Genomic DNA, 18,938 nt, shown 5'->3' on the forward strand with positions numbered 1-18,938 from the left:
CAGGTTTCCCTCTAGTGTGCTAGTATGAAACTCCGTGGCTGTCGCAGCACTTTTTTCACGTGTCATGTCAGCGGGGCTAGATGGGAGACGCGACGCGCATCGCATGTATAGCCCGGCAGTGGCGTAAGATCGATCGATTGCCTTAGAATAATGTTGTGCGATCATAATTCGCGCATAAATGGTATAAGCGCTGGATACCATCCTGATGCATGCAAACATTTTCAAGGTGCCAATGTTGAAATCCCCCTCTCATAAAATTATGCGATCGATCGTTGCAACTGCATCTGACCTTCATAGGACTGAGATCGAACGCGATCGAACACTCGTCAGTTCTGCATAGACCTTATTTGAGCGACATCGATTCTCATCGGACGCATGCGAACCTCAACATGGTCCTCGCCGCACTCTTTCTTAATTAACTTTACTGAACTTAATAGATTTGATTACACCAATTGTTCCAATGATATTTGTAGCGGCACGCCCTCGCTCCCGCTTACAGCGACACGAACTCCGAGCGGAGCGCACCGCTCGGAGTTCGTGTCGCTGTAAGCGGGAGCGAGGGCGTGCCGCTACAATATTCATTACTGACCAGTTATAAAAGATAAAAGCGGATATTTAGTAATCTATCCAGCTCGAATAATGACCTTGATTATTCTCCTATTTTTCAATTATTTCTCCATCTTCGATTTGTCAAGTTATATCTATCGCTGACTAATTAGTTAGTAATTCAAAATGATTTATCTTCAATGATATTGCATTAGCACACCTTGTCAACATTACCAAATTTGATCCAACCCCACAAATTTTCGAATGTATTCTCATCACTAATTAATTATTAATTACCTCATAAGTGATATTGAACAAAGAATAAGCTTGAATATCTTCAAAATTTGTCATCAGTTCTTCAGTTACCATATTTTACAAGTTAATTTCACTACAGACTAATTAGCAATTAAGTAATTGTTTATTTGTCTTCATCAATGGTTTATTATGAGAGCTTATTGCAATTATCAAGCTAAGTCCGAATACACAACGTTACCCTTTTTTTTTAATCGCTAGCTTATTGTCAATTAATTATTTATTTTTATTATTTTTTCGATGTTCCCAATATTTTTCAACTTTCCAGTTATCCTCGAGAGCTGATTAGTCAGCGAACCGCTAATAAAGATAGATCTTGATTTTTTTTACTCTATTAGGACCTGACCTTTCTTGCCCATCTACTGGCAATTTGCATATGCCCCTACATATATTTTCATTTACAAACGCTTCACTTTACGGCCACGGTAATATTCCGATTTTATACAATGCTTACACATTTAAAAAAAGCGCCTGTAGCGTGAAGCGTTGGGCTTCGGTATTACAGCGTGGACTCCGCGCGATTAGCTCCGGCGCGCTGCCAGAGCTAATGGCAGAGGCCACACCTAGAGGCTCCTATAGTTCAAGTCCAACTGTAGTAGCGTAGCAATTAGTACTTTCATCTACGTTTATTCACTGTGTACATACGAACTGTGCAGACGTCACCCACGTGTGTGTGTGTGTGTGTGTGTGTGTGTGTGTGTGTGTGTGTGTGTGTGTGTGTGTGTGTGTGTGTGTGTGTGTGTGTGTGTGTGTGTGTGTGTGTGTGTGTGTGTTTTGCGTCACTCGCATTTTTATACTGTTCGCGGGCACCGAGAAAAGCGTCGTCAATTAAAGGGGTACTGACACCTTTTTTCGAAGGCGAGTTTACTCTGTCATACAAATCTCCTGTATGCAGAGACGGCTCTGAGCAAGTGTGAAGCTCAGCAAATGCTGGTGAGATATTTTAAGTTGATATTAAAGTGAAGTTTTCCATGGCGCACCTACTGACGTCGACACTAGCTTGACGTCAGGCTACAGTACAAATTCTGGGGACTTCACGCAGCAGTCTGGCTAGTTGTGATGACGTATAGGTACCAATACTTCCAAGATGGCCACTTGTGCGTCATCAGAACTTCCAAGATGGCTGCTTGTGCGTCACCAACGGAGCCACGTTGGTGACGCACAACGTCACTATATATTGTGCGAGCACGTGACGAGAAGTTCATACCGTGTTGTGACGTCAGGGTACAGTCGGAACCGAAACTGGCTTTTAAAAACATACTGTAATTACTTTTTGAGGGTGCACTCGCGATAAGCACTACGTTTTCTAGGCTCTTGAAGGTTTTTAACCTTTCACTTGACGCAAAATAACAACTGACAATATTCATGTCAGTACCCCTTTAAAGAAAAATATTCTTCAATTAAGGGGGAAAAAAAGTCCTGTTAAGGACATCTTAATGGAAATCAAGAAGAAACGAGCGTGGTCAGGGCACGCAGAGAGAAGGCAGGATAACCGCTAGTAATTAAGAGTAACTGACTGTGTTCCTGACTGTAGGGGGAGACAGGAAGTTATGTGGGCAGATGAGATTAACAAGGTTGAGGGTATAATGTTGCAGCAGCAAGCACAGGACCGGGTTGATTGGCTGAACATGGCAGGGGCATCAGCCCTACAGTGGGCGTAGTAAGGCTGATGCTGATGATTCTCTAACACTAATGTGCTTCCCAAGCACGCGTTGCACTACTGCTTACCAGCCAACCATTTCTTGAAATGATTCTGGTGCTTGTTAGCCCTCATATACCTCATCGTTTTAGTGGGAGCAGTACTGCGTTGTTGCAACAGCTTAAAGTTCATTTCCCAGTAGCGAATTCTCTATGTTCCTCCATAAAATTACCTCAAGTATTACAAACGGCTAAAAGTTGGCTAGTTTGAGAAAACATGTTCGAGAGTTTCTCAGTGACCACAAAGTTCGGCGATATTTCGGAAAAGTATTACGACGAAAGTACAGGAAGCAATCGGTGCTCATTTGGGCGTTCTCCTGAAAAGCAAGCGCATTGCTCATTCTACGACGTCGAGGGTTCTGGCAATGTGTGTGCTTAATAAAATCGCTGTCATTTGAAAGCAGAGTCCCACGAACTGCAAGTCGGCACTATCTTTTAAGGCGAGGTGCCTCATGAAACGCGAAAAGTGACCGTCGTCGTCAGCGTCAACACGAGTGATGCAAAAAATCGTCACGTGATGACTGCACCCTATGACGTCATCATCACGTCACATGATGACTTCATCATATCACATCGCAGCGCGGTCAAAGGTGGGCCGATCCCGGAGGCACTGCAAAACCACCACTGTTGAAGAAGGCTTCCAATGCCTCCGATCCCGTAGATAGATAGATAGATAGATAGATAGATAGATAGATAGATAGATAGATAGATAGATAGATAGATAGATAGATAGATAGATAGATAGATAGATAGATAGATAGATAGATACGCTCAAAGTGGATGAAGTTCACTAAGAAATGCTTCGCATTTCATACTGTGCTTCCTTTTCCTCCTTGCCGAAATGCATCATGCAAGTGGTTTCTGGACATTATTTTGAACTGACTAGCCCGTATGCAGTCAGTAATTAAGCATTAGTCAAGTACCTTTAAGCTACTGTATGATCGCCCGACACTGCTGTGCCGAATGTGAACCAATACGTACCGAAGCACGATCTATTGCACATGCCTGTCGATTATGTGCACGAAACAGAGTTGAAAATAGGCCCCCTTTTGTGTAAATATCCGTCATGAAATTTAAAATTGCCGCCATCGGCAATTGCGGTAGCACTGCCGTCCGTTGTTAAGAATGTGTGACTGACGTGACCTTTTACAAACTTGTCGTGCGAAAACATTTTACGCCGCCATAGAGTTAATACTTAATAAAGTCTATGTACGCCGCCATGTGTGAAAAGAAGAAAGTGCAAGTGGCTTTCGAGATCAACAACGCACATTGTTAGGAGCGCGGCATGCTTTGCTGCTAAGGCGTCGGTAAAATACGTCATAGAGCCTCAGAAATTCTTTATCCACAGAAAACCATTAATAGGGCACAAATTTGTTAAGCAAGATAATTTTTTTGTCACCGATACCAAAGGTTTTAAAATAGAAAAACACGTGCTGTAATATATTTACAAGTTCTACGCGTGAAATATATCCTGTAAATATATGGCAATACGTGCCTCCTTTGTTTAACATTCTTCGTATTGGCCATGGTATTGGCGACTAAAAATACCTTGCTTAACAAATTTTTGCCCTAAAAACGGGTTCTTGGGAATAAAAAAACGCATCTCTGAGGCTTGATGTTTATGACGTATTTCACCCATGTCTCAGCTAAAATTACATCTATGTAATTTACACAAACCTATTGTTCTTTTCACATCATGTGACGAAAGCGGCAGCGCGAGTTAAATACGTCATGAACGTCGACTTTAGGACGCCATCTATTGCATCTGCCGCTTGTAAGAAGCAAAACTATGACCTCTAAGATCTGCGTTTTAACTAGAGGGCGTCGCAAGTGTCAAATGTGCCACATGCCTTTGATGACTGAATGAATGCCATGATGAATGCATACTGAATGGCTGTTATTCAAGGAGGAGGAGGAGGAGGAATAAACTTTATTATGAACCAGCAATTTAGGTTCGTTGGCCTAGGCCTCCCACGTGGAAAGCGTATCCCCGGAGTCGGGGCTCTCCCGGTTTGGCGCGAAACCGGATCTGACGTTACCACAGGGAGGTACTCCCTGCCCCTAGACAGGTACTGTTGTAGCTAGGGAAAGATCCGACGATTCCTCGGCCTTGTCCCCAGCCTTTACTTGCCTATGTTCTACTCGGTACCCTCACCTGTACCTCACCGCAGTCGCCGGCTTTGAGTTATGCCTTCTTTGCGTGTGCAGGAGTCGCCTTCACTTGAAAACATCCGTCGAGACCTGCACATTTAGTTTTGGTGGTTTTGACGCTGTGCGAATGGCTGAGGCCGTCTCTGCGATGCACTCTCAGCGCGTAGACTGTCGTTTTGTACGTTGGTGGTAACGACGTTTGCAGTGCCAACGCGGACCCTCAAGAATAGGGGTACGTATTCTGAAATTGTGAGATGCTTGGCATCAGTCACTGAAGGTTGTATTTTCTTTACATTTTAGAAGTTAGTTCTGCAACTGCAGACGATGTGGCCCCCGTGGTGTATACGTCTTCAAAGTGCTGCCACGTTGCTCCAGCTCTGAAGACGCCGATGCAGAGCGCCAGATCAAGAAAACGCGCTTGCTGAACCGCAAGCTGACGGCTACGCTGAAACGCCTGCCGTGTGTTCGAATCTTAAACGCCGAGGTAAGTTTACGCTGACATACTGGTGCGCGCCGCTGAGGGAAATGCCGTACCGTCGTGGTCGGCACGCAGCTTTTTTAAAGAACTTTCTAGCCGCGCTAGTTGCTCATTGCTTGCGGTAAAGTGGTGCGGTAGAGGTCTTGCGGGTTAAAGTACTGACATGCCGACCACGACGGTATGGCATATCCGTATTGCTGCACGGTAAACCTGCACTGCCAACAGACCCGATTCAAGGCCGAGACAGACGGTACGATTTTCCATGCGATGCGACGTCCGACGCGGCGGAGGGGAAACCGGAATGGTGACCTTTCATAGCATCGGACAGCCACCATTCCGGCTGCCGCACCTGCGCATCGGCTGTCGCATCGCATGGAAAATCGTACCGTCTGTCTCGGCCTTAAAGCGGTATGTAGATGCGTACCGTCCGCACCGCATTCTAACGAATTTTAAAACTTAGTTGTAAGTGCTCCTAGCAATTTTCTCCCGTGTATATGCGTTCATCTGAAATACCTGACTGTTGTTATTGACAAGGCGTTCACACGATGTTGAGATACAGGGAAAATACCGAAATGAAGGTGACAATGCACGTTAAGCACGTGCACACCTTTTAGTGATCTTGCATGTGGCCATTATACACAGTGGAAAACAAGGCCTTGAAATTTAATGCCCTTTCTTTAAGACGGTGACATACATGGACAGTGAGGATGCTTTTCAGTATTTAGATTTAGCGGAGTGAGGCAACGTGGTGCCATTTTTAGTAGAGGCATTTGAGAATACATGGCTTGCATGTGCCGTCACATGAGCTGGCTCGTATGTTAGAGACAATTTTGATAAACCATTCCAGTGTCCGTGGAATGGTTCATCAACAATGGCAGTGGTAGTGACACAAGCATCCTAGCCTTTCTCACCGAAGGCCACTAATAGAGTAAGACAGTGTTTTCAAGGCATGGGAAAAGAAATGTTTGACTGAAACATCAGTATGTGGTGATACCAAATTCAGAAAACCGCCAGTGTCCGCACCTTCTCAGTGACAACCAACTCACTATGACGTTGTTAGGTAACTTTTGTTACCCTTGAATAAATGAAAGCCCACAAGTCACTGCTATCTCGATCTGTTTCAGTGGACGAATGAAAACCTGTCGACGAAATGGGTTCATGTATGTGAGGTGCCTTTTGAAAAGGCAACAATTAAAATTAACGTTTCAGAACCACTATGGGCCCCTTGTTCACAATAAAGAATGCGAAGAGGGTGATTATTTATGGCCTAGGTGCCAGTGGGTGCTGGTGTATATCCTGGGTAGGTCAACACATGTACAGCTAAAGTAAGTTGCACACATACCACATTTGAGATCAGATGTATAAAGATTTTCTTCATTGCGATTAGAGCAGTGGTGTCCAAATTAATCGCTTGGTTAGTAATGAATAATTATCCACCAGTGTTTGAGCATGTCTTGCCTTTCTCAAGGCACTTTTTATGGTGTTTTGTTGTTTGTTTGAACTTTTCGTTCCACTAATGTAGGATGTGTCACAGTTCACGCATTTTGTGGGTAACCTCCTGGAAACTATTTGTCTAAGGAGCACTCTGATTCTTTGGGAGGACAAACGGGAACAACAAAAGTATGTGGGCATCCCATGGTGCAGGGAATAAGCGAGTCACTTGCAAGGTTTTTTTACACTAATTGTGTGAGAATTTCCCAGATGCCAAAAAACTAGGTAACATGACAGCTCACACATGTTAAAGACCTCTTGGAGCAATAAAAGTTACCAGGGGTAATCTACAAAATTCCACGCATGAACTTTGATACGACTTATATCAGTGAGACTAGAAACCTCAAACGAAGTTCATCGTCAACAAACAGTGCAGCAGTGTACAATAGACAAAGAAGGGAACGGTTGTCTTTGTTCCCTTCTTTGTCTGTTGTCCACTCCTACCCTTTTTGTTGAAGATGGATTAGCAACTAGCCCAATCTCAAAGCTTGCCTCAGACGAAGGATTCAACACCAATAGTCACACTCGTTCGGAGCTTTGGCAATTTTAGAGCCCTGTAAAAGCCTTTTATTCATCAATAGAGAGCCATTGGGTGTTTCCCAATATGCCTTACAAGTTTGCCATTGAAAGTTCTGTCTACGTTAATGCAACAGCTTAAACATAATAATTCTAAGTTAGAAACACAGACAACTAACTGGCTAGAACGTGCTATCATATCCTAGTGGAAATGGAAGGACCGTAAATTATAGTGATAGAATCTAGCACACTTTTTGCAGTTTCAACAGGATTTGCATTTTTAAAATGTGTTTCAATGTTGCAAAAACCGGTTTGTTGTGCAGCCTGGTGGACAGGCCTTCATACTGTGCAAAGGAGCCATTCGGATTGCTGTACAGTCTTCTGTTCTTTACATGCACCATAATTCGTGCTTGATATTACAGTCTATATTATTAGGCATCCCCACTTTATTCTATGCTTTTTATAAGGCAAAAGGAGTGATTGCTGAGAGGCGGCTTTGCCATCACTGTGACTAAGGGAACTGGCAACCTGTGTCAAGCCGTGGTGCTTATGCGCAGTGCGTATACATGCTGAGTGCACAAACACGAACCACAGCAACAGGGGCTTTATAAGCACAATGTTCCTTTCTTATAGATAAGGCCTTGCTCGTTTGCTGGTGTATTATTGCTATTGTGCTAAACTACCACTGTTTACAATGTGTTGTGTGTATGACTGAATTGGTGCGTAAAATTGTGATAAAAATTTCGAGCCATTCCATTTTGTGAAGGCAGGTTACCAGTGAAGCTGTCTAGCACATAACACACAAATATGAACAAATGTATGAACTCGTTTCTTGTTATGATTGGTGGTAAATGTGATGAAAGGTACACACACACACATTTGTTGTCTTGATCGGTGGCTCATTATTTTTTGGTCATGGTGATGACGATGGCCTTATTGTTGCTATGATGCGCAATGATCAGCTTGGTTACAACCTTGCACATGTTCTTAGCCAGAGTCTCATCTATGCCTGTCTGGTGGTGAGGTTTGTACAAATTGTGTCGCACAGGAAGCCAAAGCATTCTAACACAAATTGCATAACTACGGTGGTTTGTTTTTGTTTTATATTTTTTCAAATTAGAGGGTAAAAATTGGGTGCTATTTTTCAAGCTGGTAATTTGAGAGAAATCACATTTTTCGTGGAACCATCATTGAACTGCATGTTTTTGGGGGGGTTTAGTTTAGAAATGCTACATGAAATACATTTACACAAATTGATAAGTCAAAAGGACAGTAAAGAGCCTTGATAACATCTAGGAAAAGACACATTTAATTCACAAAAAGCTGATCACCGATTTTTTACGCGTCCTTGTTAACGTACATTGCCATTTGCGTGTGCAGCATGTTGGTCTTCATTCGAGAGCTGTCTCACCTTTGGATGTACAGAGGCATCCACCTTGAGCACCGCACCGTGCAGCCAACGCTCCGCGGAGCGTCTCTCGCGGGCGGCTGGGGCACGCAAGCGCAGTGACAACTGTAGGTGGTGCCTTCGCCGCGTCGTCTGCTAAAGCGCAGCGGCTCCGCCCAATCGCGCTTGCTCTTCGATGAAGGTAACTTAATCTCATGGAAATCGAGAAGCGCAGCGACTGCGCCTCGTTCCGCACTGCTTTTTTACCTACTGTTTTCTTTTTCTGCATGCGATCTTAAAAGTAATAAACCTTGGCCCGTGCATAAGATCGCCAAGCCGGGCTGGCACTCCCGCAACTAAGCTACTCAGATGCTTTGTGCCGTACAGTTAGAATATTCCCGCTACTCACACGGTTGTTTTCATCAGCTGAAAGTTTGGCGACACAAAGTCAACAATAAAAAAATATTGCGCTGTGAATTGAAGGCTCACGGAAAACTTTCTGCTTCGTGCTAAAGTTTTGAGCCAAGAAATATATAAAGCGATACGCGGTGCTTTGGGTCACCTAGCGATAAAAAGGGAGTCAAGCTTTATTCAGCGCCTGCTTACAGAAGTAATCATTTGTCAGCGGCGCTTCTTTGGTGAACTGATTGCGTGATACGAGTTCAGCTGAAAACTCTATTAGAATGCTTCTTCATTTTTCTGCATGAATGGTACGAATAAGCATGGTTGCAAATGAGTAGCAAATTAGGGCGGCTTATTGGCGAGTTAAATTCGCTAGCGCATGAAGGCAGCAGTGCTGATAACACCTGAATGTAATGTAACTTCTCTGAAATTGGCAAATTGCTCACATCCTTTTGTTTTCAGGCGAGTAACAATCCAAACTTTCGCACATTTAAAGCTGTTATGTCAGACCTTACCATGCATTTATCGCCAATTTTGCGGCGCCTAGCTTTGAAGCTGATCAAAAACATTTGCGTGAGCAGCGGGAACATTCTGGCTACTGGGCTCAAAGGAGCCGAGTTGCTTAGTTGTAGGAGTTCAAGCGCGGCTGTGAAAGTTTACTCATGCACGGACCGAGGTTTATTGGTTGTGAGATCGCATCCAGAAATGAAAGAAAACACTAGCAGCAAAAGCTAGACGGAACAAGGTGCAGTCGCTTCGCTTCTTCCTAACCATGCCGGATGCTGGATTTGCATGCGCATAGCAAGAGCGAAGTTAGCTTCACCGCAAAGCAAGTACAATTCGGCAGAGCTGCCGTGCTTTAGCAGACGACGCGGCGAAGGCTCCGCCTAGAGCTGTCACTGCGCATACGCGCTAGTTACCCAAGCAACCAAGAGAGGCGCTCCGCGGAGTGCTGGCCGCACGGTGCGGTGTTCAAGGTGGAAGTGGACGACTCTGTACCTCAGCTGAAAGAACCCTCTCAACATCACAGCTTTCATTAGCTATAGTCGGGTACAACTTTAGAAGGCAGCGGCATTTTCCCCCCAAAGGCGGATGCATACGAGCCTCCACCAATAGGCGCGCACTTCAGGTGACGTCATGAGCCGGACGGCCGGTGACCCCGCCGACGGAGAACATGCCTAACATGCCTAGCGGGACTATTTCTTTAGTCGCGGAGGCAATTGGCTGCTGCGCTTCGGTCATCTGGGCGGGGCCTCTCCTGTCTTCTAAAGTTGTACCCGACTATAGGCACAGCAATGTCATTGCAGCATTTGCTGGCCTCGGGTAGTGAGCAGCAGAGTCATGCCAATATTCAGTGAGTTCAGCAGCTGGTTAGTGTGGATTGCTTCCAGCAAGTACTGGTTGCACTTGTGAAGTGAATTCATGTTTTTAGTCTCTAAAATGAAGGTAGGTCAGTTGTTATGAAATGACTGTCTCAGCAGACAAGAGTCTCTTGCAATGGATTCAATACTGCTTGCAATTTCCATAACGTTAGGTGGTTTTCACCTTTGTTTGAGACGTTCCGTTTAACAGTGCAGTACCATTCTGTGGAGAGTTTTGTGCAAAACTCCACGCAACATCTTTTCACTAATGTGGTGCTGCTGTTGGGTTACGTAGACAAAACGGGTTTTACCAGTCATTGTTGAAAGCTCGCCGACCATCTGCGGATGATGGAGGATTTTAGCAAGTTTTGGAGGCGTCCGGACGGTTGCTTGCATCTGTGTGCGAGAGCAGACAATGCAGCACTGCATGTGTCACAACTTTGTGGGTGCACTTTTTCTAGCTTCCTACACGGTGATGTCGGTGTCCAACTTGTCGCCCAGAAACCGAAACCGAAAGTCGTTCATACAAATAAGGCGATGTGAAATAGTTTCGAGAGAATACATGAATTTGGGAGTGTGTCTCATGCTTCCTAGATCAATAAGAAATGTTTGCAACAAAGAATGCACAAGCCACAAATTTGATGGCACCACCCCTTTAAGTGGTTGTGTGTGAACTTGATGTCAATTTGGACACTTTGGTGGCTTTGTAACTCCTATCTAACAAAAATAATGCAACATGTTTTTAGAGATTAAGTTAGAGCACGTGCTTGGCTTTAATTCTGGGGAGTTTAAAGAAAATTGAAGATGGCCTTTTTTTTAAACTGAATTTTGAAGTATTTTATTTTTAGAGACGTTTCTTACCATATGCATTTATGGTTTGCGTCTGACATCATCCTCGGCAATCATACTTAGCACAATGGTTAACCTAATGCGTGGCAAATCTCTGGAAAATTTGGGAATTTCGAGTATTATAGACGCGGAGTGAAAAAATCTGAAATTAGAGCATTATTGAGCAATGGGTGCCGTATTTGCAACTTCTTTTGCATAAGTTATGGGCAACAGAACTGCAACATAACATTTTATAAATGCACGTTACTCACAGTAAGCCAAGAAAAATTGACTCGCAGCTGCAATAATTTCTTTGTAGGATCTCGTCAAAATCGTATTTTCGGGAAATTCGCGAAAAGCAGTTCTGCTGAGTGAAGACTTCCGTCCAAATTTTTTTGACTTAGGCAAATTTTTTTTTTTCGCAAAACTAACATTGGTTTCGTGGCCTAGGGACTCATACAGCAAAATATTTTTTTTTTTTTCAGCGAAATTAAAGGGGTCCACAGACATGCACCGATGTTATCTGAATACACTCTATCTGTTACAAAGTAGTAATCTTCATGTTTGCTCATGGAATCTTTATGAAATCGGAAAAATGTGGAACTAGCTGTACATTTGGTAATTTGCCCTACCTGCACGCTGTGGCACATAGGCTATACATAGGCGCCCCACTGATGCTTTTTTTAGTGTGAGCAATGGGGCCATAGTGGTCCCGAAGCATCAATTTTATGTACTTTTAAAAAATTTGAGGCGCGTTCTAATATATTAATCTGGTACCTTCCCCATCTGACAAGTTTTTATCAGACTTTTGACTATGTAGTGAAGTGTACATCACAGGCTTGCTGTGTCAAAATTCTTCTATTATCCGCACCAGGCTCTCTCCTCTAACACTGTTGTCTTTCACATATGAACATTGGATGCTTGCACGTGTTCTCCATGTATGGCAGGCTGAAATATTCATATTTATTTTCGTTGGCTGCTGCTTCCTTGCATTAGTGTCAAAGCAGTTGGGGCATTATACAAATGTGCAGGCAACCATTAATTTAATCTGAAATGCATGTGCCATATTTACTCGAATCTAAGCTGATGTTTTTTTATAAAAAACAATGTGCGAAAGTGGGGGGTTGGCTTAGATTCGAGTACCATGATCAAGTTTTTTTTTTTCTGGCCTTGCGAATTTCGAGTGTCGGCCTACAATCGAGAGCGGCCTAGATTCGAGTAAGTACGGTACATATTCTAGTACTGTCACTATAGCTTCAGTGGTGGTTGGTCAGCTTTCAGTAGTGATTCATCGCAATGGTGGATGCAGGGTGTCGGAACGAAATGTTTTTCGCTTCGGTTTTAGTTTCGTTCCACCGAAAAAAGTTCAGTTTCTGTTCCGGAACTAAAAAAACAATGTTTTGTAACGGTTCTTATTTTTATGCGAAAATTTGAAGGTAAAGTAACGATAAAAACATAGGATTTGTGGTAAACTTGCGCTCCTCTTAAGAACGTGGGACGGGTAAAACACGTTCTTCCCGCATTCTTCAGAGGAGCGCAAGTAACTGTACGACGAATTGCTACAGACTAGCGCGAGCTATGTGGGGTGTCGTGGCTGTGGCAAGCCCAGAAACCCGTCAGGGAGGAGACCAAGACAAACCAGCAACCATCTTTACTCCGCCGAGTCTCGGCCACAACTGCGAGCTGCGAGTTCGTTCGTTTTCTTCTTCTACGGACGACGCGCTTGCAGCCGCCGCTTTTATACTTGTCTATACGCTTCTATACACTTATAGGAAGGAAGAACCAGAGGTCAGCAACAGGAAAGAGCAGGCAACCACAAACGGTGGCAGCAAGGCGGCTGCCACGACGACTGCTAACCCGAAAATGGATGCGGAGCCCCGGAGCCCCCAGTTGCCACGGACAACACCGGGACCTTGGTTACGTGGTGGACGAACCGTGCCGACGTGTGGTCGTGCACGCCACGTGCTGTCCGCTGTGGCCAAGGATAGCGGCTACTGCGCCCTCCTCCCCAGTTTCACCGGAGGGGAGGGGGCAGTATAGAAGCGGTGGCTGCGAGTGTGCTGGCCGTAGAAGAAGAGAATGATGAGCGATGGTGCGCTCGCAGCTCGCACTCAGCAGCCACTGGCAGCGGGCAGTTGCGGACGAGGCTCGGCAGAGTAAAGATAGTTGCTGGTCTGTCTTGGTCTCGTCCCTGGGGGGCTTCTGGGCCAGCCACACAAAACCTCAAAACTAGCACCCTTCCAAGTTACTGTATTTAAATTTCTCAAAAGTGAATTACGAATTTTCTGAGCAGGTTCTATGTTTTGTGTCAAGGGAGTGAGCATTTTCTCAGAAGCAGCCCGTCATCGAGGGTGCAAGACCGCTGTTCTGATAAAACAAACTTCAGCACCGAGAATGCCCTCTCCACACTAGTGTGACTGGCACACGAAAGTCCACTTGCATTAATATAAACAGCTCTGGTTGCCACTCTTTTCATTTTTCATAAAATTTGAACATCTTTACTTTGGAATTCTTGCATGAGATAAGCGCTAACACTATACCCTGACATATGTATTATTGCTCACGTTGCATGACCTCGGTTGTTCCAGGTTTTCCCGGGAACTGAAAACTGATAAAAAATATTTCGGTTTCACTCTGGAACGAAATAATAGATAACGTTTGTTATTTTCGTTCCGGCCAAAAATATCTTTTTGTTTTTGTTTTAGTTCCGTTCTGACACACGGGGTGGATGGCTATGTAATTTCAAGCTGTGATATTGGTGGAAGCCACATATACAGGGGCAATGCAAACATTCAAAGGAGCGTGTATTGATTTCAAAAGTTCCGGCTGAGCCCCATCTAGCAGTGAAAAATTTTCACATCGCAGCATACTAGCAACACGTTATGTTGCCAAATTTTTCCATTATCTTATGAAACTGTAGGCTGTGGTCCCATGTTGTTCACTTCCCTTTCTTTTTGTTTAGTGACTTCAGTTGATCTGCAAGTTCTTTCTTGTCTCAATGCATCACATTTTTCCTAATTGCACTAATTTTTTTTGTTCCTACAGCATCGGTTTCTCAATTCCTCGAAAGAGCCACGACGTGCGCTCTTAGCAATTGATGGGTACCATGTGCACGGAGGCCAAGGGATCGATCAGCTGGCCAAAATCGTCAGGTCTCTTGCCCGTGACTTCGGACCTGGAGTGAAGTCACATGGACACAGCGAGCTGGGTATCTGCTACAGGCTGCTGAAGTGCAGCCACTGCAACACAAAAGGCCACGAAGTCCTGCGAGTGCAGCAAATTCCTTCGCCTACCTTCCCAACATGAACCAAGACTGCTTTAGATCATCTTAATGTGTAAAGCAGCACACAAAAACAAGAAATGAAAGGAGGAATACAATTGAACAGGCCAACCACTGCACTTGCAATTAGCTTATTTTGAAGGGAAAAAAAGGAGGGGGTAATACACATATGCACAAGTGCACAACATTCAAATTTTTTTTTAAGCACCGTTATGAGCAAAAGTCATTGTTGCATGTGGTGCACTTGTGGGTATGTACTATATACATATTTTTTAAAAGAATAAACTAGTGGCAAGTGCAACAGTTGTCCTGTTGAATCATATTAATCCTCTTGTGTCTTTTTTCTGTGCGCTGCTTTACATGTTCAGATGCTCTGTCACCAATTCACCCGACTTTCAACCTTACTAAAACTTGGCAAATGCTGCCTGCCATGAAACGGCCCTTTTCAGGGCCACCCATGTGTTGTCCGGCTGGTTGCGAATGCTCCCAACTGTTACCCAGATAGCCTCCTTGAAACTTGAGAGGAGTTGTACGGCGCATGTTGACTCTGCTGGCTGTATATTACTTTTGTATAATTAAGATTGTGCCACAGGGTCTTTCAATTGAAAGTAATACATATAGCATGACCTTGCATTAATTATCTTTCATAAATGCTAATCACTACTCGAACAAATCGAGAACGTTTCTGTATTGCAGCAAATAAATGTAGAAATTGCATATGTCATCACACCTTTATTGCCCAAAAAATTGCATTTATTGCACATTCATCAAGCAAGTGACCTATGCAGGACACTATCTCTGCAAGCTCAGATGTGCACGCGCAGGCCTTGCATTTATGGCTTTGCTATCTCGGCAGCCCTCTGTTCTATTGCTACCTGTGAATGTGCCAAGCAGATTGGTCTGAACGGCATCACAAGTAGCTAAACACATTTTAGAGCGCAATGAACTGGGCTAGTTGGTACTACTTCATTATGTCACAGTGCGAGGAAAGAAGCCAAGGCACACAGTGCTGTGTCCCAGCTTTTTCCTCGTTCTGGGAGCACTGGAACAATGAACATTTGAGAACATTCACTTGGAGCTCCTACCATCACATTTGGCTACATGCTCCAAGCCCAGCTCGTCCAGACATGATTCAAGGCATCACAGTTGTGTTCGCATACATCATCTGTGTAGAGAACAAGTTATTTTGAATTGAAAAATGGCCATCCACCTGTTTTGTACAAGGCTACCAGGAAATCCATACTGATTTCTCAGAAAGGAAGACAAAAAATTCGTACTGTTCCTGGGCTCAAGCCTGGAACCAACACCTTTCCAGGGCTGTTTCTCTACAACTGAGATAGCCAGTAGGCTAGCAATGGGCAGTGTAAGGGCCAATTAGTTGAAAAGTCAAAGCACACAGAATGTGGCAAATGGGTCCTGTGGAAACGTGCAGCAGCTTTTAGCAGAAGATTCTGCGTTAATATCTGTTTATGAAAATCAAACTTGAAAGAAAAAACATTACTTGCAGCTGGTTATAAGCTACTTATACCTACTGTGCTTTCCACAGAACTCATTTGTCATATTCAGTGTCCATGCGCTTCAAACTGAATTTGCCCTCGCACTTTGATTACTAGCATACTGGTTAGCTTAAATGGTAGAGCGACCACCCCGAAAAAAGTCGTTCTCGAGTTCAAACTGTGGACCATGTCAAATTTTTCGCCAACTAAAATGCTGTTCTTTATGAGAAATCCATATGAATTTTATCGTAGCTTTGTGCAACAAATGGGAGTGGATGGCCATTTTTACATTCATAACCCTTTCTATGTTGTGCAAAACTCCGCTGTTATAAACGAGTCATTTTCTAGCAGCCAACACCACATCATAGTGTTTGTAGATCTGGAGTGCTTCCCAATACGGACCACTGAGAATGGCACAGTTGCATTGTGGGGCAAAAGTATATGGACAGTTTGTGCCACTGAGCAAGCTTATGTTATGAGGCCCAGCAGCACATAGTGCTGGCATTGTTGACATAGTTCCTTGAAAGGCAGTGGGGGTTAACATAGGCTGAAGTTGAGGCATCTCCGTTGTAGTGCAGACAAAACGGGTGCGGATCGTTCGTTCATGCTACTGAGAGAAAGTAACGGAAGACATGGCAGCAACACACAATGCCGTTTATGAGTTTGCAATGCAGGCCAACTGCACCAAGGCGGATGAACTGCAAACAAGAGAGCCACATGGTGTTTCTAAGTGTCAGGCTGTACGTCACAAAAATTTAGCTCAAGAAGGTGAGCCCATAGTGTGCACTATAGGTGACCGCATCTGTTTGTATATAACATGGCAAATAAGCTGATTGGTACAAACTGAGTGAGAAGAGTTTAGCAAGAGTTTCATGCCACGTCTTGAATGTGCTTGAAAAAGTGCGTGAGCCAACATGTTAATAGGCTGCTATCGAACAATGTATCTAGTTTTTCTTTTCTAGTAAGACCTGTATATCCAAAAGTTGGCCTCCCAGACAAATATGTATTATGGGTGTCATACTGTCAATTTTGATCACGATGGGACCTGACTGGGTAGAATTTCTCTACTGTGATTTACTGTATGCAAGTTGCAGAAACGAGTCAATCACTGTTGAGAAATTTGACCCTGATTGGGCTTAATTGCGATCAGCAGTGCACCATGTGACAACGGTATCATCCGAGTTAGTTTCTAAGTATGGTCTACATCCAAGCCGTGGATGGATCAACCTGTAAACCTAAAGCGGCGGCAGTTACGACTGCAGTTTCGCAAAGTCGTACTCTGTCTTGCTGCAGCTTTTAGCACACCATTCTTTCTATAACTGTTTGAGACGCTTTGTATACAACTGTCTACATCACATGTTTTTGCTAGTCGTGTTGACTAGTGGCTAAGAAAGAACAAGATACATTTAAGAGTGGATAAATTGAACCTCCTGTGTAATAGATCTGTTTTCAACTTCATTTTGCAGTGTACTGTTAAATATAGTCAATTAGCAGAAGGCACTACCATGTTTGATGTTCCGCTTTTTCCAAGTCACCTAAAAAGTATAATTTATCTTTGCTCGAAATGATCATAACCAAAAAAAGAAAAATTAGTACTATATTTCTAGCCTGAGATTTCATTCTATTTTTGCAAAAAGCAGAACATGAATGACTTCAGGTTTAATGCAATTGCAGTTTAATCAAGATTAGTTACTATAAAGCACATACATGACAATATTTTTGTTGCAACGTCGAGTCCCTTGAGATAATGTGCAACTCTGACGGATTACAGGCAGTTCTTCATAGATCGCGTCTGAAAGGGTTTAATGTAGTCGAATGAAAGCTCGCACTTGAATCGAAAGTTCAACCCGACTTGCAGCTCAGTTGTAGCAAGTTCTACTGTGAGTTTAGTTCTGATTTTTTTCCTTTTTTTTTTGCACGAAGTTATACAGAACACACCCTCAATTGGTGCGCTGCTGGCAGGCACTGATTAGTTACTGCATATGCTACCTTTAGGTAGCGTAGTCAGTAACTCTAGCACTGATAAGAAGAAATCAGCGTCTTTAGGTCAAGGGTGCTTGAACTCTTCCAAAAACACCCCCTTTCGTGAAAACGAGCAAGTGTAGCGCAAGAATTTTCTAAAGCTTTACGTTGCGAGGGTTGTTGGACGTGAACAATTCTGTCTTATCAATAATGCAATGTCCTGATGCACTGACAGCGCAGAGGTCATCAAAAGCAAGCTATCGCTTCCATTATAGCACTAAAAGCGCCTTCAAAGCAAAGCTGTCAAATTGAAATCACGGTTTACATGTATGTACAAAAAAAAGGGGGGGGGGGGAGGGCTGGGCAGTCATCGACGCCCATTAGCAAAGCAATATTTGTTTGCGGCAATACCTAGTACATCTGAATTTGCTGCACAGCTTTAGCTTATATTTTGTGTGGTACCCGCGCGTTCATGCACGTTCACGATCGTGTCCCGATCATCGGAAATGATTTTTCAGAGCTCGACTGGCTCGATACCACATCTAGCGCAAGTTAACTATCAAAGAGCTCGATACCTATCAAAAGCGCAGAGCATGACACTCATACAAAGCACAATGTTGAATTGGAAGTTGCATCGGAACGTGTATCTTACCAATGACCTCACCTGCTATGGTGGGCGAGCGGAGTCGAGTACGAATATCCACGGGTGAAAAAGGCACCACACCTTCACGTGTGAGAAGACATACCCTAAACTCGATAGCGAGCGTTAATGTTAACATTACCGCGTACAAGAAACTAGCGAAAGAACAATTTACATCGCGCAAACGCTGCAAATTGCAAATAAACAATCCGCCATTGCAGACGATGTCGATGTTGATCGAGCTCTCCTCTGTAATAAAGGATTCGCGCCGCAGCCAGAAAACGTGTGCAAATACCGCTGCAATAATAATAATAATAATAATAATAATAATAATAATAATAATAATAATAACAACAATAATAATCTAAGCATTCATAAAGAAAGAAACAG

At 43.7% G+C, this 18,938-nt stretch overlaps 1 long non-coding RNA gene across 1 annotated transcript; it reads left to right on the plus strand.

The window, feature by feature from the left end:
- Positions 1–4,681: 4,681 nt before the first annotated feature.
- On the plus strand, positions 4,682–15,165 carry LOC125759373 (uncharacterized). Its single transcript, XR_007416980.1, has 3 exons — positions 4,682–4,939; positions 5,008–5,191; positions 14,216–15,165. It is a non-coding gene; the product is annotated as an uncharacterized LOC125759373 (long non-coding RNA).
- Positions 15,166–18,938: the final 3,773 nt, after the last annotated feature.

This window comes from Rhipicephalus sanguineus, chromosome 7, assembly GCF_013339695.2.
Source record: "Rhipicephalus sanguineus isolate Rsan-2018 chromosome 7, BIME_Rsan_1.4, whole genome shotgun sequence".
Taxonomy (NCBI): Eukaryota; Metazoa; Arthropoda; class Arachnida; order Ixodida; family Ixodidae; genus Rhipicephalus; species Rhipicephalus sanguineus.